The following is a 24,710-nucleotide window of genomic DNA, read 5'->3' on the forward strand; positions in this document are numbered from 1 at the left end:
TCCGTTGTGTCTATGTAACTCAGTGTTGTAGTGAGTCTGGTCTCCGTTGTGTCTATGTAACTCAGTGTTGTAGTGAGTCTGGTATCCGTTGTGTCTATGTAACTCAGTGTTGTAGTGAGTCTGGTCTCCGTTGTGTCTATGTAACTCAGACAGTGTTGTAGTGAGTCTGGTCTCCGTTGTGTCTATGTAACTCAGACAGTGTTGTAGTGAGTCTGGTATCCGTTGTGTCTATGTAACTCAGTGTTGTAGTGAGTCTGGTATCCGTTGTGTCTATGTAACTCAGACAGTGTTGTAGTGAGTCTGGTATCCGTTGTGTCTATGTAACTCAGACAGTGTTGTAGTGAGTCTGGTATCCGTTGTGTCTATGTAACTCAGACAGTGTTGTAGTGAGTCTGGTATCCGTTGTGTCTATGTAACTCAGACAGTGTTGTAGTGAGTCTGGTATCCGTTGTGTCTATGTAACTCAGACAGTGTTGTAGTGAGTCTGGTATCCGTTGTGTCTATGTAACTCAGACAGTGTTGTAGTGAGTCTGGTCTCCGTTGTGTCTATGTAACTCAGTGTTGTAGTGAGTCTGGTATCCGTTGTGTCTATGTAACTCAGTGTTGTAGTGAGTCTGGTATCCGTTGTGTCTATGTAACTCAGTGTTGTAGTGAGTCTGGTCTCCGTTGTGTCTATGTAACTCAGACAGTGTTGTAGTGAGTCTGGTATCCGTTGTGTCTATGTAACTCAGACAGTGTTGTAGTGAGTCTGGTATCCGTTGTGTCTATGTAACTCAGACAGTGTTGTAGTGAGTCTGGTATCCGTTGTGTCTATGTAACTCAGACAGTGTTGTAGTGAGTCTGGTCTCCGTTGTGTCTATGTAACTCAGTGTTGTAGTGAGTCTGGTATCCGTTGTGTCTATGTAACTCAGACAGTGTTGTAGTGAGTCTGGTATCCGTTGTGTCTATGTAACTCAGTGTTGTAGTGAGTCTGGTATCCGTTGTGTCTATGTAACTCAGTGTTGTAGTGAGTCTGGTATCCGTTGTGTCTATGTAACTCAGACAGTGTTGTAGTGAGTCTGGTATCCGTTGTGTCTATGTAACTCAGTGTTGTAGTGAGTCTGGTCTCCGTTGTGTCTATGTAACTCAGTGTTGTAGTGAGTCTGGTATCCGTTGTGTCTATGTAACTCAGTGTTGTAGTGAGTCTGGTATCCGTTGTGTCTATGTAACTCAGACAGTGTTGTAGTGAGTCTGGTATCTGTTGTGTCTATGTAACTCAGTGTTGTAGTGAGTCTGGTATCCGTTGTGTCTATGTAACTCAGTGTTGTAGTGAGTCTGGTCCCCGTTGTGTCTATGTAACTCAGTGTTGTAGTGAGTCTGGTATCCGTTGTGTCTATGTAACTCAGACAGTGTTGTAGTGAGTCTGGTATCCGTTGTGTCTATGTAACTCAGTGTTGTAGTGAGTCTGGTCTCCGTTGTGTCTATGTAACTCAGTGTTGTAGTGAGTCTGGTATCCGTTGTGTCTATGTAACTCAGACAGTGTTGTAGTGAGTCTGGTATCCGTTGTGTCTATGTAACTCAGTGTTGTAGTGAGTCTGGTATCCGTTGTGTCTATGTAACTCAGACAGTGTTGTAGTGAGTCTGGTATCCGTTGTGTCTATGTAACTCAGTGTTGTAGTGAGTCTGGTCTCCGTTGTGTCTATGTAACTCAGACAGTGTTGTAGTGAGTCTGGTATCCGTTGTGTCTATGTAACTCAGACAGTGTTGTAGTGAGTCTGGTATCCGTTGTGTCTATGTAACTCAGACAGTGTTGTAGTGAGTCTGGTCTCCAGACAACATATTGAGGTCTTGTCTCTGTGTTTTTACTCGGTCTTGACTCTGTCTCGGACAGTGAGGTCTCGTAATGTCTTGCTGAGTCTAACCGGGGCCAGCGGAGTGAAAATGAAATAATTAGCAGCTGTCATTCAGTCAGCCCGTAAAACCTCTTCACCAGGCCAGATATCCACACTCCTTTCATGAAACAATATCTTATCGACTATTGAAACCTGCTTGGGCTTTCTACTTTACTCGTAACATTACTGTCCTTTACTTTTGTTGAAAGATATCCTGAAACTTTGTGACGCTGGTCAGGATTTCCTTGATTGGCTGGTAGATAAGAGTGGGGGACATTGTTTCTCTATTTAGTTAGGGGAGACCGGGGGAAGTTGGAACATTCTTAAGCCTTTTTATCTATTATAGGTCTGTTTGGGTTAGTGATTATGTGTAGAGTGTCTCTCTGTTTGTCCTGCGCATCCATTTCATCACCATTCTGAATATCTAAAGAATCCATTTGTTCTTCTGAAATATGAACACAGAAATACTGGACATTTTGAGTTCCTGTTATTATGGTGATTTGACACATTTACAACCGTGGTCTTGAATTGGACTTTGTTCTGGTCTCAGTCTTGACTTGTGGTACAATAATGCTAGTACGAACTCGAACCCAGGCGCAGAGAAACACAGCAAGTAGAGATAAGGATACATCCAGATCTTTTACTTAAAGTCTTGACAGAAAACAAGGCAAGAGTACACTAAACAAAACATCAAATCAAATCAAATTTATTTTTATATAGCCCTTCGTACATCAGCTGATATTCTCAAAGTGCTGTACAGAAACCCAGCCTAAAACCCCAAACAGCAAGCAAAGCATGTGAAAGAAGCACGGTGGCTAGGAAAAACTCCCTAGGAAAAACTCCCTAGAAAGGCCAAAAACCTAGGAAGAAACCTAGAGAGGAACCAGGCTATGAGGGGTGGCCAGTCCTCTTCTGGCTGTGCAGGGTGGATATTAAAACAGAACATGGTCAAAATGTTAAAATGTTAAAATGTTCATAAATGACCAGCATGGTCAAATAATAATAATCATAGTAGTTGTCGAGGGTGCAACAAGCACGTCCGGTGAACAGGTCAGGGTTCCATAGCCGCAGGCAGAACAGTTGAAACTGGAGCAGCAGCACGGCCAGGTGGACTGGGGACAGCAAGGAGTCATCATACCAGGTAGTCCTGAGGCATGGTCCTAGGGCTCAGGTCCTCCGAGAGAAAGACAGAAAGAGAGAAAGAGAGAATTAGAGAGAGCATATTTAAATACACACAGGACACCGGATAAGACAAGAGAAATACTCCAGATGTAACAGACTGACCCTAGCCCCCGACACATAAACTACTGCAGCATAAATACTGGAGGCTGAGACAGGAGGGATCAGAAGACACTGTGGCCCCATCCGATGATACCCCGGACAGGGCCAAACAGGCAGGATATAACCCCACCCACTTTGCCAAAGCACAGCCCCCACACCACTAGAGGGATGTCTCCAACCACCAACTTACCGTCCTAAGACAAGGCCGAGTATAGCCCACAACGATCTCCGCCATGGCACAACCCAAGGGGGGGCGCCAACCCAGACAGGAAGACCACGTCAGTGACTCAACCCACTCAAGTGACGCACCCCTCCCATGGACGGCATGGAAGAACACCAGTAGGCCAGTGACTCAGCCTCTGTAAAAGGGTTAGAGGCAGAGAATCCCAGTGGAAAGAGGGGAACCGGCAAGGCAGAGACAGCAAGGGCGGTTCGTTGCTCCAGCCTTTCCGTTCACCTTCACACTCCTGGGCCAGACTATACTTAATCATAGGACCTACTGAAGAGATAAGTCTTCAGTAAAGACTTAAAGGTTGAGACTGAGTCTGCGTCTCTCACATTGGTAGGCAGACCATTCCATAAAAATGGAGCTCTATAGGAGAAAGCCCTACCTCCAGCCGTTTGCTTAGAAATTCTAGGGACAATTAGGAGGCCTGCGTCTTGTGACCGTAGCGTACGTGTAGGTATGTACGGCAGGACCAAATCGGAAAGATAGGTAGGAGCAAGCCCATGTAATGCTTTGTAGGTTAGCAGTAAAACCTTGAAATCAGCCCTTGCCTTAACAGGAAGCCAGTGTAGGGAGGCTAACACTGGAGTAATATGATCAAATTTTTTGGTTCTAGTCAGGATTCTAGCAGCCGTATTTAGCACTAACTGAAGTTTATTTAGTGCTTTATCCGGGTAGCCGGAAAGTAGAGCATTGCAGTAGTCCAGCCTAGAAGTAACAAAAGCATGGATTAATTTTCTGCGTCATTTTTGGACAGAAAATTTCTGATTTTTGCAATGTTACGTAGATGGAAAAAAGCTGTCCTTGAAACAGTCTTGATATGTTCTTCAAAAGAGAGATCAGGGTCCAGAGTAACGCCGAGGTCCTTCACAGTTTTATTTGAGACGACTGTACAACCATCCAGATTAATTGTCAGATTCAACAGAAGATCTCTTTGTTTCTTGGGACCTAGAACAAGCATCTCTGTTTTGTCCGAGTTTAAAAGTAGAAAGTTTGCAGCCATCCACTTCTTTATGTCTGAAACACAGGCTTCTAGCGAGGGCAATTTTGGGGCTTCACCATGTTTCATTGAAATGTACAGCTGTGTGTCGTCTGCATAGCAGTGAAATTTAACATTATGTTTTCGAATGACATCCCCAAGAGGTAAAATATATAGTGAAAACAATAGTGGTCCTAAAACGGAACCTTGAGGAACACCGAAATTTACAATTGATTTGTCAGAGGACAAACCATTCACAGAGACAAACTGATATCTTTCCGACAGATAAGATCTAAACCAGGCCAGAACTTGTCCATGTAGACCAATTTGGGTTTCCAATCTCTCCAAAAGAATGTGGTGATCGATGGTATCAAAAGCGGCACTAAGATCTAGGAGCACGAGGACAGATGCAGAGCCTCGGTCTGACGTCATTAAAAGGTCATTTACCACCTTCACAAGTGCAGTCTCAGTGCTATGATGGGGTCTAAAACCAGACTGAAGCGTTTCGTATACATTGTTTGTCTTCAGGAAGGCAGTCAGTTGCTGTGCAACAGCTTTTTCTAAAATTTTGGAGAGGAATGGAAGATTCGATATAGGCCGATAGTTTTTTATAATTTCTGGATCAAGATTAGGCTTTTTCAAGAGAGGCTTTATTACTGCCACTTTTAGTGAGCTTGGTACACATCCGGTGGATAGAGAGCCGTTTATTATGTTCAACATAGGAGGGCCAAGCACAGGAAGCAGCTCTTTCAGTAGTTTAGTTGGAATAGGGTCCAGTATGCAGCTTGAGGGTTTGGAGGCCATGATTATTTTCATCATTGCGTCAAGAGATATAGTACTAAAACACTTTAGTATCTCCCTTGATCCTAGGTCCTGGCAGAGTTGTGCAGACTCAGGACAATGGAGCTTTGGAGGAATACCCAGATTTAAAGAGGAGTCTGTAATTTGCTTTCTAATGATCATGATCTTTTCCTCAAAGAAGTTCATAAATTTATTACTGCTGAAGTGAAAGCCATCCTCCATTTGCGAAGGCTGCTTTTTAGTTAGCTTTGCGACAGTATCAAAAAGAAATTTCGGATTGTTCTTATTTTCCTCAATTAAGTTGGAAAAATAGGATGATCGAGCAGCAGTAAGGGCTCTTCGATACTGCACGGTACTGTCTTTCCAAGCTAGTCGGAAGACTTCCAGTTTGGTGTGGCGCCATTTCCGTTCCAATTTTCTGGAAGCTTGCTTCAGAGCTCGTGTATTTTCTGTATACCAGGGAGCTAGTTTCTTATGACAGATGTTTTTAGTTTTTAGGGGTGCAACTGCATCTAGGGTATTGCGCAAGGTTAAATTGAGTTCCTCGGTTAGGTGGTTAACTGATTTTTGTCCTCTGACGTCCTTGGGTAGGCAGAGGCAGTCTGGAAGGGCATCAAGGAATCTTTGGGTTGTCTGAGAATTTATAGCACGACTTTTAATGCTCCTTGGTTGGGGTCTGAGCAGATTATTTGTTGCAATTGCAAACGTAATAAAATGGTGGTCCGATAGTCCAGGATTATGAGGAAAAACATTTAGATCCACAACATTTATTCCATGGGACAAAACTAGGTCCAGAGTATGACTGTGGCAGTGAGTAGGTCCAGAGACATGTTGGACAAAACCCACTGAGTCGATGATGGCTCCGAAAGCCTTTTGGAGTGGGTCTGTGGACTTTTCCATGTGAATGTTAAAGTCACCAAAAATTAGAATATTATCTGCTATGACTACAAGATCCGATAGGAATTCAGGGAACTCAGTGAGGAACACTGCATATGGCCCAGGAGGCCTATAAACAGTAGCTATAAAAAGTGAGTGAGTAGGCTGCATAGATTTCATGACTAGAAGCTCAAAAGACGAAAACGTCATTGTTGTTTTTTTTTTGTAAATTGAAATTTGCTATCGTAAATGTTAGCAACACCTCCGCCTTTGCCGGATGCACGGGGGGTATGGTCACTAATGTAACCTGGGGTGAGGCCTCATTTAACACAGTAAATTCATCAGGCTTAAGCCATGTTTCAGTCAGGCCAATCACATCAAGATTATTATCAGTGATTAGTTCATTGACTATAACTGCCTTGGAAGTGAGGGATCTAACATTAAGTAACCCAATTTTGAGATGTGAGGTATCACAATCTCTTTCAATAATGGCAGGAATGGAGGAGGTCTTTATACTAGTGAGATTGCTAAAGCGAACACCGCCATTTTTAATTTTGCCCAACCTAGATCGAGGCACAGACACGGTCTCAATGGGGGAAGCTGAGCTGACTACACTGACTGTGCTAGTGGCAGACTCCACTAAGCTGGCAGGCTGGCTAACAGCCTGCTGCCTGGCCTGCACCCTATTTCATTGTGGAGCTAGAGGAGTTAGAGCCCTGTCTATGTTCGTAGATAAGATGAGAGCACCCCTCCAGCTAGGATGGAGTCCGTCACTCCTCAACAGGCCAGGCTTGGTCCTGTTTGTGGGTGAGTCCCAGAAAGAGGGCCAATTATCTACAAATTCTATCTTTTGGGAGGGGCAGAAAACAGTTTTCAACCAGCGATTGAGTTGAGAGACTCTGCTGTAGAGCTCATCACTCCCCCTAACTGGGAGGGGGCCAGAGACAATTAATCGATGCCGACACATCTTTCTAGCTGATTTACACGCTGAAGCTATGTTGCGCTTGGTGACCTCTGACTGTTTCATCCTAACATCGTTGGTGCCGACGTGGATAACAATATCTCTATACTCTCTACACTCGCCAGTTTTAGCTTTAGCCAGCACCGTCTTTAGATTAGCCTTAACGTCGGTAGCCCTGCCCCCTGGTAAACAGTGTATGATCGCTGGATGATTAGTTTTAAGTCTAATACTGCGGGTAATGGAGTCGCCAATGACTAGGGTTTTCAATTTGTCAGAGCTAATGGTGGGAGCCGTCGGCGTCTCAGACCCCACAACGGGAGGAGTAGAGACCAGAGAAGTCTCGGCCTCCGACTCCGACTCGCTTAATGGGGAGAACCGGTTGAAAGTTTCTGTCGGCTGAATAAGCGACACCGGTTGAGCATTCCTACAGCGTTTCCCTCCAGAAGCCATGAGAAAGATGTCCGGCTGCGGGGACCGTGCGAGGGGGTTTATACTAACGTTACTATCTGTACTTACTGGTGGCACAGACGCTGTTTCATCCTTTCCTACACTGAAATTACCCTTGCCTAACGATCGCGTCTGAAGCTGGGCTTGCAGCACAGCTATCCTTGCCGTAAGGCGATCGTTCTCCTGTATATTATAAGTACAACGACTGCAATTAGAAGGCATCATGTTAATGTTACTTAGCTTCGGCTGTTTGAAGTCCTGACGAACCATGTCCAGATAAAACCTCCGGGGATGAATGAAAAAAGTTGAGTGAGGAAAAAAGTTGAGTGAGGGAAAAAGTAAAAATATACGGTAATGAAAAAGTAAAAAACCGTCAGGTATCAAAGTAAGATCGGCAACAAAAACGCACAGCAGCGTAAACAAGTCTGCAAGTTGTGACCGGAAACAGGAAGTGTTTGGGTAGGAAAAAAAACATGAGCCCTAAGCACAGATACAGGCCAACAGAGGAACCTAAATAGCAAGTCAGCCGGGTGCACAGAGAAGGTAATTAACCACAGGTGAAACCAATAAGTAATGATCAGGGTAACCTGGAACCTAGATAAGGGTGCCCTCCAGTGGTAGCATAAAGAAACAACAATCAAATCGAACAGAAACTGTGACAACTTGGTCTCGGACCCCTCGCCCCCCTCCCGGTCTTGGTCTTGACTCGAACTGGAAGAGAGGTACTGGGTGTGCAGGCTTTCAGGTGTCCAACCCCTGGTCTATCTCAACTAATTGAGGTCCAGAAAAATAATGAATGAAAGACTTATAGTCGTGGCCAAAAGTTTTGAGAATGACACAAATATTAATTTTCACAAAGTCTGCTGCCTCAGTTTGTATGATGGTAATTTGCATATACTCCAGAATGTTATGAACAGTGATCAGATGAATTGCAATTAATTGCAAAGTCCCTCTTTGCCATGCAAATGAACTGAATCCCCAAAAAACATTTCCACTGCATTTCAGCCCTGCCACAAAAGGACCAGCTGACATCATGTCAGTGATTCTCTCGTTATCACAGGTGTGAGTGTTGACGAGGACAAGGCTGGAAATCACTCTGTCATGCTGATTGAGTTCTAATAACAGACTGGAAGCTTCAAAAGGAGTGTGGTGCTTGGAATCATTGTTCTTCCTCTGTCATCCATGGTTACCTGCAAGGAAACACATACCATCATCATTGCTTTGCACAAAAAGGGCTTCACAGGCAAGGATATTGCTGCCAGTACGATTGCACCTAAATCAACCATTTATCGGATCATCAAGAACTTCAAGGAGAGCGGTTCAATTGTTGTGAAGAAGGCTTCAGGGCGCCCAAGAAAGTCCAGCAAGCGCCAGGACTGTCTCCTAAAGTTGATTCAGCTGCGGGATCGGGGCACCACCAGTACAGAATTTGCTCAGGAATGGCAGCAGGCAGGTGTGAGTGCATCTGCACGCACAGTGAGGCGAAGACTTTTGGAGGATGGCCTGGTGTCAAGAAGGGCAGCAAAGAAGCCACTTCTCTCCAGGAAAAACATCAGGGACAGACTGGATGGCAGGTAGCCTAGTGGTTAGAGTGTTGGACTTGTAACCGAAAGGTTGCAAGATTGAATCCCCGAGCTGACAAGGTAAAAATCTGTCGTCCTGCCCCTGAACAAGGCAGTTAACCCACTGTTCCTAGGCCATAATTGAAAATAAGAATTTGTTCTTAACTGACTTGCCTGGTTAAATAAAGGTAAAAAATAAAAATAATAATATTCTGCAAAAGGTACAGGGATTGGACTGCTGAGGACTGGGGTAAAGTCATTTTCTCTGATGAATCCCTTTTCCGATTGTTTGGGGCTTCAAGAAAAAAGCTTGTCCGGAGAAGACAAGGTGAGCGCTACCATCAGTCCTGTGTCATGCCAACAGTAAAGCATCCTGAGACCATTTATGTGTGGAGTTGCTTCTCAGCCAAGGGAGTGGGCTCACTCACAATTTTGCCTAAGAACACAGCCATGAATAAAGAATGGTACCAACATATCCTCTGAGAGCAACAATGCCTTTTCCAGCATGATGGATCACCTTGCCATAAGGCAAAAGTGATAACTAAGTGACTCGGGGAACAAAACAATGATATTTTGGGTCCATGGCCAGGAAACTCCCCAGACCTTAATCCCATTGAGAACTTGTGGTCAATCCTCAAGAGGCAGGTGGACAAACAAAAACCCACATATTCTGACAAACTCCAAGCATTGATTATGCAAGAATGGGCTGCCATCAGTCAGGATGTGGCCCAGAAATTAATTGACAGCATGCCAGGGTGGATTGCAGAGGTCTTGAAAAAGAAGGGTCAACACAGCAAGTATTGACTCTTTGCATCAACTTCACGTAATTGTCAATAAAATCCTTTGACACTTATGAAATGCTTGTAATTATACTACAGTATTCCATAGTAACATCTGACAAAAATATCTAAAGACACTGAGGCAGTAGACTTTGTGAAAATTTATATTTGTGTCATTCTCAAAACTTTTGACCACGACTGTACACACCTGGAGAACCTGGTTGACTTATCTGACCTCTCCTCTCCTCCTCCTCCCGTCCTCCTCCCCTCCTTCTCTCCTCCTCCCGGCCTCCTCTCCTCCTCTCCTCGTCCCGTCATCCTCTCCTCTGCCTTCCGTCCTCCTCTACCCCTCCCATCCTCCTCTCCTCCTTCTCTCCTCCTCCCGTCCTCCTCTCCTCCTCTCCTCGTCCCGTCATCCTCTCCTCTGTCTTCCGTCCTCCTCTACCCCTCCCATCCTCCTCTCCTCCTCCTCTCCTCCTCCCGTCCTCCTCTCCTCCTCTCCTCCGCCTCCCGTCCTCCTCTCCTCCTCCCATCCTTCTCTCCACCTTCTCTCCTCCTCTCGTCCTCCTCTCCTCGTCCCGTCATCCTCTCCTCCGCCTCCCGTCCTCCTCTCCTCCTTCCATCCTTCTCTCCTCCTCTCCTCTGCCTCCCGTCCTCCTCTCCTCCTCCTATCCTTCTCTCCTCCTCCTCTCCTCCTCCCATCCTCCTCTCCTCCTCCTCTCCTCCTCCCGTCCTCCTCTCCTCCGCCTCCCGTCCTCCTCTCCTCCTCCCATCCTTCTCTCCACCTTCTCTCCTCCTCCCGTCCTCCTCTCCTCGTCCCGTCATCCTCTCCTCCGCCTCCCGTCCTCCTCTCTTCCTTCCATCCTTCTCACCTCCTATCCTCCGCCTCCTGTCCTCCTCTCCTCCTCTCCTCCTCCTATCCTTCTCTCCTTCTCTCCTCCTCCCATCCTCCTCTCCTCCTTCTCTCCTTCTCCCCCCATGCAGTGTTCAGCTGCCTCACCACATCCATGACGTGGAGCTGGAGAGGATCTCCCGCTATGTCTTGGTGACCCAGCAACATGGCTTCACCCTGGCCTGGGACGGACACAGTGGCTCTGTCTACATCAAACTGAGCCCAGAGTGGGTGGGCAGGACCTGCGGTCTGTGTGGCAACTTCAACGCAGACGTACAGGACGACCTGAAGACCAGCTACGGTAAGAACAGAGACAGAGAGAACAGTAGAGGAGGGACTGAAGACCAGCTACGGTAAGAACAGAGACAGAGAGAACAGTAGAGGAGGGACTGAAGACCAGCTACGGTAAGAACAGAGACAGAGAGAACAGTAGAGGAGGGACTGAAGACCAGCTACGGTAAGAACAGAGACAGAGAGAACAGTAGAGGAGGGACTGAAGACCAGCGACGGTAAGAACAGAGACAGAGAGAACAGTAGAGGAGGGACTGAAGACCAGCTACGGTAAGAACAGAGACAGAGAGAACAGTAGAGGAGGGACTGAAGACCAGCTACGGTAAGAACAGAGAAAGGGAGGACAGTCACAGGTCAGTTCCAGTAATGGTGGCCCCTCCCTCTGGAAAGCTCATAGGGGTGCAGGCTTTTGCTCCATCTCTGCTGTAACACACCTGATTCAGCTGATCAAGGTCCTGAAGAGCACCTTACGGCTACAATCAGGTGTGTTAGAAGTAGGGCTGGAACAAAACCTAGCCAGAGAGGACTGAAGCACTGTACTGTAATGGTGGTAACGTTCTGCGGTGCTCCTCCTGTCTTCCCATACAGGTGTGGTGACAGAGGACCTGTCCATGTTTGGGAACAGCTGGGTGGAGGAGGAGCCTCACCAGGTCAGGTGTCCCATGGTGCCCTCCATGTTCCCCTCGCCCTGCGCCTCACGTGACCCACACATACTACTGGTGAGTAACCCTGACCCACACATACTACTGGTGAGTAACCCTGACCCACACAAACTACTGGTGAGTAACCCTGACCCACACATACTACTGGTGAGTAACCCTACCCCACACATACTACTGGTGAATAACCCTGACCCACACAAACTACTGGTGAGTAAGCCTGACCCACACATACTACTGGTGAGTAACCCTGACCCACACATACTACTGGTGAGTAACCCTGACCCACACATACTACTGGTGAATAACCCTGACCCACACAAACTACTGGTGAGTAAGCCTGACCCACACATACTACTGGTGAGTAACCCTGACCCACACATACTACCGGTGAGTAACCCTACCCCACACATACTACTGGTGAGTAACCCTACCCCACACATACTACTGGTGAATAACCCTACCCCACACATACTACTGGTGAGTAACCCTGACCCACACATACTACTGGTGAGTAACCCTGACCCACACATACTACTGGTGAGTAACCCTGACCCACACATACTACTGGTGAATAACCCTGACCCACACATACTACTGGTGAGTAACCCTGACCCACACAAACTACTGGTGAGTAACCCTGACCCACACATACTACTGGTGAGTAACCCTACCCCACACATACTACTGGTGAATAACCCTGACCCACACAAACTACTGGTGAGTAAGCCTGACCCACACATACTACTGGTGAGTAACCCTGACCCACACATACTACTGGTGAGTAACCCTGACCCACACATACTACTGGTGAATAACCCTGACCCACACAAACTACTGGTGAGTAAGCCTGACCCACACATACTACTGGTGAGTAACCCTGACCCACACATACTACTGGTGAGTAACCCTGACTCACACATACTACAGGTGAGTAACCCTACCCCACACATACTACTGGTGAGTAACCCTGACCCACACATACTACTGGTGAGTAACCCTGACCCACACATACTACTGGTGAGTAACCCTGACCCACACAAACTACTGGTGAGTAACCCTGACCCACACATACTACTGGTGAGTAACCCTACCCCACACATACTACTGGTGAATAACCCTACCCCACACATACTACTGGTGAGTAACCCTGACCCACACAAACTACTGGTGAATAACCCTGACCCACACATACTACTGGTGAGTAACCCTGACCCACACATACTACTGGTGAGTAACCCTGACCCACACATACTACTGGTGAGTAACCCTGACCCACACATACTACTGGTGAGTAACCCTGACCCACACATACTACTGGTGAGTAACCCTGACCCACACATACTACCGGTGAGTAACCCTACCCCACACATACTACTGGTGAGTAACCCTACCCCACACATACTACTGGTGAATAACCCTACCCCACACATACTACTGGTGAGTAACCCTGACCCACACATACTACTGGTGAGTAACCCTGACCCACACATACTACTGGTGAGTAACCCTGACCCACACATACTACTGGTGAATAACCCTGACCCACACATACTACTGGTGAGTAACCCTGACCCACACATACTACTGGTGAGTAACCCTGACCCACACATACTACTGGTGAGTAACCCTACCCCACACATACTACTGGTGAGTAACCCTGACCCACACATACTACTGGTGAGTAACCCTGACCCACACATACTACTGGTGAGTAACCCTGACCCACACATACTACTGGTGAGTAACCCTACCCCACACATACTACTGGTGAGTAACCCTGACCCACACATACTACTGGTGAGTAACCCTGACCCACACATACTACTGGTGAGTAACCCTGACCCACACATACTACTGGTGAGTAACCCTGACCTTAACCCTCACATACAGGTGGTGAATAACCCTGACCTTAACCCTCACATACAGGTGGTGAATAACCCTGACCTTAACCCTCACATACAGGTGGTGAATAACCCTGACCTTAACCCTCACATACAGGTGGTGAATAACCCTGACCTTAACCCTCACATACAGGTGGGGAATAACCCTGACCTTAACTCTCACATACAGGTGGTGAATAACCCTGACCTTAACCCTCACATACAGGTGGTGAATAACCCTGACCTTAACCCTCACATACAGGTGGTGAATAACCCTGACCTTAACCCTCACATACAGGTGGGGAATAACCCTGACCTTAACTCTCACATACAGGTGGTGAATAACCCTGACCTTAACCCTCACATACAGGTGGTGAATAACCCTGACCTTAACTCTCACATACAGGTGGTGAATAACCCTGACCTTAACCCTCACATACAGGTGGGGAATAACCCTGACCTTAACCCTCACATACAGGTGGTGAATAACCCTGTCCTTAACCCTCACATACAGGTGGTGAATAACCCAGACCTTAACCCTCACATACAGGTGGTGAATAGCCCTGACCTTAACCCTCACATACAGGTGGTGAATAACCCTGACCTTAACCCTCACATACAGGTGGTGAATAACCCTGACCTTAACCCTCACATACAGGTGGTGAATAACCCTGACCTTAACTCTCACATACAGGTGGTGAATAACCCTGACCTTAACCCTCACATACAGGTGGGGAATAACCCTGACCTTAACCCTCACATACAGGTGGTGAATAACCCTGACCTTAACCCTCACATACAGGTGGGGAATAACCCTGACCTTAACCCTCACATACAGGTGGTGAATAACTCTGACCCTGACCTTAACCCTCACATACAGGTGGTGAATAACCCTGTCCTTAACCCTCACATACAGGTGGTGAATAACCCTGTCCTTAACCCTCACATACAGGTGGTGAATAACCCTGACCTTAACCCTCACATACAGGTGGTGAATAACCCTGACCTTAACCCTCACATACAGGTGGTGAATAACCCTGACCTTAACCCTCACATACAGGTGGGGAATAACCCTGACCTTAACCCTCACATACAGGTGGTGAATAACCCTGACCTTAACCCTCACATACAGGTGGGGAATAACCCTGACCTTAACCCTCACATACAGGTGGTGAATAACCCTGACCTTAACCCTCACATACAGGTGGTGAATAACCCTGACCTTAACCCTCACATACAGGTGGTGAATAACCCTGACCTTAACCCTCACATACAGGTGGTGAATAACCCTGACCTTAACCCTCACATACAGGTGGGGAATAACCCTGACATTAACCCTCACATACAGGTGGTGATTGTGTTTAGGAGACATCTATGGTGCTGCTAACTGCCAAGTCTCTGCTTGGACCAGTGGTTCTCAGTCTCTACCTGAGGGACCACAATCATTTCAAAAGGAATCTTTCACACTTTTTAGATTTAATTTTCCTCAAAATAGCATCTCTAACTCTGTGTGTGTTCTTTATTATCCTGTTCTGGGTTTGTGTGATTCATTTCCTGTTCTGGGTTTGTGTGATTCATTTCCTGTTCTGGGTTTGTGTGATTCATTTCCTGGTCTGGGTTTGTGTGATTCATTTCCTGTTCTGGGTTTGTGTGATTCATTTCCTGTTCTGGGTTTGTATGATTATTATCCTGGTCTGGGTTTGTGTGATTCATTTCCTGTTCTGGGTTTGTGTGAGATAAACTTGGACCTTGTGCTTACTTTGTTTTCACCGTGACAGAAAGTGGAGGAGGTGTGTGCAATGCTTCTGGAGGAACCTTTTACAGGCTGTCATGAGTTTGTCAGTCCTCTGTCTTACATGGCTAGCTGCTCCAACGACCTCTGTCTGTAAGTATTAACTAGTCTACAAAGACCTGTCTGTAAGTAATAACTAGTCTACAACGACCTGTCTGTTAGTAATAACTAGTCTACAACGACCTGTCTGTCAGTACTAACTAGTCTACAACGACCTGTCTGTTAGTAATAACTAGTCTACAACGACCTGTCTGTTAGTAATAACTAGTCTACAATGACCTGTCTGTTAGTAATAACTAGTCTACAATGACCTGTCTGTTAGTAATAACTAGTCTACAACGACCTGTCTGTTAGTAATAACTAGTCTACAATCTGTTAGTAATAACTAGTCTACAACGACCTGTCTGTTAGTAATAACTAGTCTACAATGACCTGCCTGTTAGTAATAACTAGTCTACAACGACCTGTCTGTAAGTACTAACTAGTCTACAACGACCTGTCTGTAAGTACTAACTAGTCTACAACGACCTGTCTGTTAGTAATAACTAGTCTACAACGACCTGTCTGTAAGTACGAACTAGTCTACAACGACCTGTCTGTAAGTACTAACTAGTCTACAACGACCTGTCTGTAAGTAATAACTAGTCTACAACGACCTGTCTGTAAGTAATAACTAGTCTACAACGACCTGTCTGTTAGTATTAACTAGTCTACAACGACCTGTCTGTTAGTAATAACTAGTCTACAACGACCTCTGTCTGTTAGTAATAACTAGTCTACAACGACCTGTCTGTCAGTAATAACTAGTCTACAACGACCTCTGTCTGTTAGTAATAACTAGTCTACAACGACCTGTCTGTTAGTAATAACTAGTCTACAACGACCTCTGTCTGTTAGTAATAACTAGTCTACAACGACCTGTCTGTCAGTAATAACTAGTCTACAACGACCTGTCTGTTAGTAATAACTAGTCAACAACGACCTGTCTGTCAGTAATAACTAGTCTACAACGACCTGTCTCTCAGTAATAACTAGTCTACAACGACCTGTCTGTTAGTACTAACTAGTCTACAACGACCTCTGTCTGTTAGTAATAACTAGTCTACAACGACCTGTCTGTTAGTAATAACTAGTCTACAACGACCTGTCTGTTAGTAATAACTAGTCTACAACGACCTCTGTCTGTTAGTAATAACTAGTCTACAACGACCTCTGTCTGTCAGTAATAACTAGTCTACAACGACCTCTGTCTGTTAGTAATAACTAGTCTACAACGACCTGTCTGTTAGTAATAACTAGTCTACAACGACCTGTCTGTTAGTAATAACTAGTCTACAACGACCTGTCTGTCAGTACTAACTAGTCTACAACGACCTGTCTGTTAGTAATAACTAGTCTACAACAACCTGTCTGTCAGTAATAACTAGTCTACAACGACCTCTGTCTGTTAGTAATAACTAGTCTACAACGACCTGTCTGTTAGTAATAACTAGTCTACAACGACCTGTCTGTTAGTAATAACTAGTCTACAACGACCTGTCTGTTAGTAATAACTAGTCTACAACGACCTCTGTCTGTTAGTATAACTAGTCTACAACGACCTGTCTGTTAGTAATAACTAGTCTACAACGACCTCTGTCTGTTAGTAATAACTAGTCTACAACGACCTGTCTGTTAGTAATAACTAGTCTACAACGACCTGTCTGTTAGTAATAACTAGTCTACAACGACCTGTCTGTTAGTATTAACTAGTCTACAACGACCTGTCTGTTAGTAATAACTAGTCTACAACGACCTGTCTGTCAGTAATAACTAGTCTACAACGACCTGTCTGTTAGTAATAACTAGTCAACAACGACCTGTCTGTCAGTAATAACTAGTCTACAACGACCTGTCTGTCAGTAATAACTAGTCTACAACGACCTGTCTGTTAGTAATAACTAGTCTACAACGACCTCTGTCTGTTAGTAATAACTAGTCTACAACGACCTGTCTGTTAGTAATAACTAGTCTACAACGACCTGTCTGTTAGTAATAACTAGTCTACAACGACCTGTCTGTTAGTAATAACTAGTCTACAACGACCTCTGTCTGTCAGTAATAACTAGTCTACAACGACCTCTGTCTGTCAGTAATAACTAGTCTACAACGACCTCTGTCTGTCAGTAATAACTAGTCTACAACGACCTCTGTCTGTTAGTAATAACTAGTCTACAACGACCTCTGTCTGTCAGTAATAACTAGTCTACAACGACCTCTGTCTGTTAGTAATAACTAGTCTACAACGACCTGTCTGTTAGTATTAACTAGTCTACAACGACCTGTCTGTTAGTAATAACTAGTCTACAACGACCTCTGTCTGTTAGTAATAACTAGTCTACAACGACCTGTCTGTCAGTAATAACTAGTCTACAACGACCTCTGTCTGTTAGTAATAACTAGTCTACAACGACCTGTCTGTTAGTAATAACTAGTCTACAACGACCTCTGTCTGTTAGTAATAACTAGTCTACAACGACCTGTCTGTCAGTAATAACTAGTCTACAACGACCTGTCTGTTAGTAATAACTAGTCTACAACGACCTGTCTGTCAGTAATAACTAGTCTACAACGACCTCTGTCTGTTAGTAATAACTAGTCTACAACGACCTGTCTGTTAGTAATAACTAGTCTACAACGACCTCTGTCTGTTAGTAATAACTAGTCTACAACGACCTCTGTCTGTTAGTAATAACTAGTCTACAACGACCTGTCTGTTAGTAATAACTAGTCTACAACGACCTCTGTCTGTTAGTAATAACTAGTCTACAACGACCTCTGTCTGTCAGTAATAACTAGTCTACAACGACCTCTGTCTGTTAGTAATAACTAGTCTACAACGACCTGTCTGTTAGTAATAACTAGTCTACAACGACCTGTCTGTTAGTAATAACTAGTCTACAACGACCTCTGTCTGTCAGTAATAACTAGTCTACAACGACCTCTGTCTGTTAGTAATAACTAGTCTACAACGACCTGTCTGTTAGTAATAACTAGTCTACAACGACCTCTGTCTGTTAGTAATAACTAGTCTACAACGACCTGTCTGTTAGTAATAACTAGTCTACAACGACCTCTGTCTGTTAGTAATAACTAGTCTACAACGACCTGTCTGTTAGTAATAAATAGTCTACAACGACCTGTCTGTTAGTAATAACTAGTCTACAACGACCTGTCTGTTAGTAATAACTAGTCTACAACGACCTGTCTGTTAGTAATAACTAGTCTACAACGACTCCTGTCTGTTAGTAATAACTAGTCTACAACGACCTCTGTCTGTTAGTAATAACTAGTCTACAACGACCTGTCTGTCAGTAATAACTAGTCTACAACGGCCTATCTGTTAGTAATAACTAGTCTACAACGACCTGTCTGTTAGTAATAACTAGTCTACAACGACCTGTCTGTTAGTAATAACTAGTCTACAACGACCTGTCTGTTAGTAATAACTAGTCTACAACGACCTGTCTGTTAGTAATAACTACTCTACAACGACCTGTCTGTCAGTAATAACTAGTCTACAACGACCTCTGTCTGTCAGTAATAACTAGTCTACAACGACCTGTCTGTTAGTAATAACTAGTCTACAACGACCTCGTCTGTTAGTAATAACTAGTCTACAACGACCTTCTGTTAGTAATAACTAGTCTACAACGACCTGTCTGTTAGTAATAACTAGTCTACAACGACCTGTCTGTTAGTAATAACTAGTCTACAACGACCTGTCTGTCAGTAATAACTAGTCTACAACGACCTGTCTGTTAGTAATAACTAGTCTACAACGACCTGTCTGTTAGTAATAACTAGTCTACAACGACCTGTCTGTTAGTAATAACTAGTCTACAACGACCTGTCTGTTAGTAATAACTAGTCTACAACGACCTGTCTGTTAGTAATAACTAGTCTACAACGACCTCTGTCTGTTAGTAATAACTAGTCTACAACGACCTGTCTGTTAGTAATAACTAGTCTACAACGTCTGTTAGTAATAACTAGTCTACAACGACCTGTCTGTTAGTAATAACTAGTCTACAATGACCTGCCTGTTAGTAATAACTAGTCTACAACGACCTGTCTGTAAGTACTAACTAGTCTACAACGACCTGTCTGTAAGTACTAACTAGTCTACAACGACCTGTCTGTTAGTAATAACTAGTCTACAACGACCTGTCTGTAAGTACGAACTAGTCTACAACGACCTGTCTGTAAGTACTAACTAGTCTACAACGACCTGTCTGTAAGTAATAACTAGTCTACAACGACCTGTCTGTAAGTAATAACTAGTCTACAACGACCTATCTGTTAGTAATAACTAGTCTACAACGACCTGTCTGTTAGTAATAACTAGTCTACAACGACCTCTGTCTGTTAGTAATAACTAGTCTACAACGACCTCTGTCTGTCAGTAATAACTAGTCTACAACGACCTCTGTCTGTTAGTAATAACTAGTCTACAACGACCTGTCTGTTAGTAATAACTAGTCTACAACGACCTGTCTGTTAGTAATAACTAGTCTACAACGACCTGTCTGTTAGTAATAACTAGTCTACAACGACCTGTCTGTTAGTAATAACTAGTCTACAACGACCTGTCTGTTAGTAATAACTAGTCTACAACGACCTCTGTCTGTTAGTAATAACTAGTCTACAACGACCTGTCTGTTAGTAATAACTAGTCTACAACGACCTCTGTCTGTTAGTAATAACTAGTCTACAACGACCTGTCTGTTAGTAATAACTAGTCTACACCGACCTGTCTGTTAGTAATAACTAGTCTACAACGACCTCTGTCTGTTAGTAATAACTAGTCTACAACGACCTCTGTCTGTTAGTAATAACTAGTCTACAACGACCTCTGTCTGTTAGTAATAACTAGTCTACAACGACCTGTCTGTTAGTAATAACTAGTCTACAACGACCTGTCTGTTAGTAATAACTAGTCTACAACGACCTGTCTGTTAGTAATAACTAGTCTACAACGACCTGTCTGTTAGTAATAACTAGTCTACAACGACCTGTCTGTCAGTAATAACTAGTCTACAACGACCTGTCTGTTAGTAATAACTAGTCTACAACGACCTGTCTGTAAGTACTAACTAGTCTACAACGACCTGTCTGTAAGTACTAACTAGTCTACAACGACCTGTCTGTTAGTAATAACTAGTCTACAACGACCTGTCTGTAAGTAATAACTAGTCTACAACGACCTCTCTGTTAGTACTAACTAGTCTACAACGACCTGTCTGTTAGTAATAACTAGTCTACAACGACCTCTGTCTGTTAGTAATAACTAGTCTACAACGACCTGTCTGTCAGTAATAACTAGTCTACAACGACCTCTGTCTGTTAGTAATAACTAGTCTACAACGACCTGTCTGTTAGTAATAACTAGTCTACAACGACCTGTCTGTTAGTAATAACTAGTCTACAACGACCTGTCTGTTAGTAATAACTAGTCTACAACGACCTCTGTCTGTTAGTAATAACTAGTCTACAACGACCTGTCTGTCAGTAATAACTAGTCTACAACGACCTCTGTCTGTTAGTAATAACTAGTCTACAACGACCTGTCTGTTAGTAATAACTAGTCTACAACGACCTGTCTGTTAGTAATAACTAGTCTACAACGACCTCGTCTGTTAGTAATAACTAGTCTACAACGACCTCTGTCTGTTAGTAATAACTAGTCTACAACGACCTGTCTGTTAGTAATAACTAGTCTACAACGACCTGTCTGTTAGTAATAACTAGTCTACAACGACCTGTCTGTTAGTAATAACTAGTCTACAACGACCTGTCTGTTAGTAATAACTAGTCTACAACGACCTGTCTGTCAGTAATAACTAGTCTACAACGACCTGTCTGTTAGTAATAACTAGTCAACAACGACCTGTCTGTCAGTAATAACTAGTCTACAATCGACCTGTCTGTCAGTAATAACTAGTCTACAACGACCTGTCTGTTAGTACTAACTAGTCTACAACGACCTCTGTCTGTTAGTAATAACTAGTCTACAACGACCTGTCTGTTAGTAATAACTAGTCTACAACGACCTGTCTGTTAGTAATAACTAGTCTACAACGACCTCTGTCTGTTAGTAATAACTAGTCTACAACGACCTCTGTCTGTCAGTAATAACTAGTCTACAACGACCTCTGTCTGTTAGTAATAACTAGTCTACAACGACCTGTCTGTTACTAATAACTAGTCTACAACGACCTGTCTGTTAGTAATAACTAGTCTACAACGACCTGTCTGTCAGTACTAACTAGTCTACAACGACCTGTCTGTTAGTAATAACTAATCTACAACAACCTGTCTGTCAGTAATAACTAGTCTACAACGACCTCTGTCTGTTAGTAATAACTAGTCTACAACGACCTGTCTGTTAGTAATAACTAGTCTACAACGACCTGTCTGTTAGTAATAACTAGTCTACAACGACCTGTCTGTTAGTAATAACTAGTCTACAACGACCTCTGTCTGTTAGTAATAACTAGTCTACAACGACCTGTCTGTTAGTAATAACTAGTCTACAACGACCTCTGTCTGTTAGTAATAACTAGTCTACAACGACCTGTCTGTTAGTAATAACTAGTCTACAACGACCTGTCTGTTAGTAATAACTAGTCTACAACGACCTGTCTGTTAGTAATAACTAGTCTACAACGACCTGTCTGTTAGTAATAACTAGTCTACAACGACCTGTCTGTCAGTAATAACTAGTCTACAACGACCTGTCTGTTAGTAATAACTAGTCTACAACGACCTGTCTGTCAGTAATAACTAGTCTACAACGACCTGTCTGTTAGTAATAACTAGTCTACAACGACCTGTCTGTTAGTTAACTAGTCAACGACCTTAGCTGTTCTTGTCTAGTTACTACGACTAGTCTGCACGACCGCTGTCTGTTAGTAATAACTAGTCTACAACGACCTGTCTGTTAGTAATAACTAGTCTACAACGACCTGTCTGTTAGTAATAACTAGTCTACAACGACCTCTCTGTTAGTAATAACTAGTCTACAACGACCTGTCTGTTAGTAATAACTAGTCTACAACGACCTGTCTGTTAGTAATAACTAGTCTACAACGACCTCTGTCTGTTAGTAATAACTAGTCTACAACGACCTCTGTCTGTCAGTAATAACTAGTCTACAACGACCTCTGTCTGTTAGTAATAACTAGTCTACAACGACCTGTCTGTTAGTAATAACTAGTCTACAACGACCTGTCTGTTAGTAATAACTAGTCTACAACGACCTGTCTGTCAGTACTAACTAGTCTACAACGACCTGTCTGTTAGTAATAACTAGTCTACAACAACCTGTCTGTCAGTAATAACTAGTCTACAACGACCTCTGTCTGTTAGTAATAACTAGTCTACAACGACCTGTCTGTTAGTAATAACTAGTCTACAACGACCTGTCTGTTAGTAATAACTAGTCTACAACGACCTGTCTGTTAGTAATAACTAGTCTACAACGACCTCTGTCTGTTAGTATAACTAGTCTACAACGACCTGTCTGTTAGTAATAACTAGTCTACAACGACCTCTGTCTGTTAGTAATAACTAGTCTACAACGACCTGTCTGTTAGTAATAACTAGTCTACAACGACCTGTCTGTTAGTAATAACTAGTCTACAACGACCTGTCTGTTAGTAATAACTAGTCTACAACGACCTGTCTGTTAGTAATAACTAGTCTACAACGACCTGTCTGTCAGTAATAACTAGTCTACAACGACCTGTCTGTTAGTAATAACTAGTCAACAACGACCTGTCTGTCAGTAATAACTAGTCTACAACGACCTGTCTGTTAGTAATAACTAGTCTACAACGACCTGTCTGTTAGTACATCAACTAGTCTCTGTTATTACTATACTTCTTTTACAATAGTCTGCAACCACCTATCTGTTAGTAATAACTAGTCTACAACGACCTGTCTGTTAGTAATAACTAGTCTACAACGACCTGTCTGTTAGTAATAACTAGTCTACAACGACCTGTCTGTTAGTAATAACTAGTCTACAACGACCTGTCTGTTAGTAATAACTAGTCTACAACGACCTCTGTCTGTCAGTAATAACTAGTCTACAACGACCTCTGTCTGTCAGTAATAACTAGTCTACAACGACCTCTGTCTGTTAGTAATAACTAGTCTACAACGACCTGTCTGTCAGTAATAACTAGTCAACAACAACCTGTCTGTTAGTAATAACTAGTCTACAATGGCCTGTCTGTTAGTAATAACTAGTCTACAACGACCTGTCTGTAAGTACTAACTAGTCTACAACGACCTGTCTGTTAGTAATAACTAGTCTACAACGACCTCGTCTGTTAGTAATAACTAGTCTACAACGACCTGTCTGTTAGTATTAACTAGTCTACAACGACCTGTCTGTTAGTAATAACTAGTCTACAACGACCTGTCTGTCAGTAATAACTAGTCTACAATGACCTGTCTGTTAGTAATAACTAGTCAACAACGACCTGTCTGTCAGTAATAACTAGTCTACAACGACCTCTGTCTGTTAGTAATAACTAGTCTACAACGACCTGTCTGTTAGTAATAACTAGTCTACAACGACCTCTGTCTGTTAGTAATAACTAGTCTACAACGACCTGTCTGTTAGTAATAACTAGTCTACAACGACCTCTGTCTGTTAGTAATAACTAGTCTACAACGACCTCGTCTGTTAGTAATAACTAGTCTACAACGACCTCGTCTGTTAGTAATAACTAGTCTACAACGACCTCTGTCTGTTAGTAATAACTAGTCTACAACGACCTGTCTGTTAGTATTAACTAGTCTACAACGACCTGTCTGTTAGTAATAACTAGTCTACAACGACCTGTCTGTCAGTAATAACTAGTCTACAACGACCTGTCTGTTAGTAATAACTAGTCTACAACGACCTGTCTGTAAGTACGAACTAGTCTACAACGACCTGTCTGTTAGTAATAACTAGTCTACAACGACCTGTCTGTTAGTAATAACTAGTCTACAACGACCTGTCTGTAAGTAATAACTAGTCTACAACGACCTATCTGTTAGTACTAACTAGTCTACAACGACCTGTCTGTTAGTAATAACTAGTCTACAACGACCTCTGTCTGTTAGTAATAACTAGTCTACAACGACCTGTCTGTCAGTAATAACTAGTCTACAACGACCTCTGTCTGTTAGTAATAACTAGTCTACAACGACCTGTCTGTTAGTAATAACTAGTCTACAACGACCTGTCTGTTAGTAATAACTAGTCTACAACGACCTGTCTGTTAGTAATAACTAGTCTACAACGACCTCTGTCTGTTAGTATAACTAGTCTACAACGACCTGTCTGTTAGTAATAACTAGTCTACAACGAC

This window comes from Salmo salar, chromosome ssa26, assembly GCF_905237065.1.
Source record: "Salmo salar chromosome ssa26, Ssal_v3.1, whole genome shotgun sequence".
In the NCBI taxonomy this organism is placed as follows: Eukaryota; Metazoa; Chordata; class Actinopteri; order Salmoniformes; family Salmonidae; genus Salmo; species Salmo salar.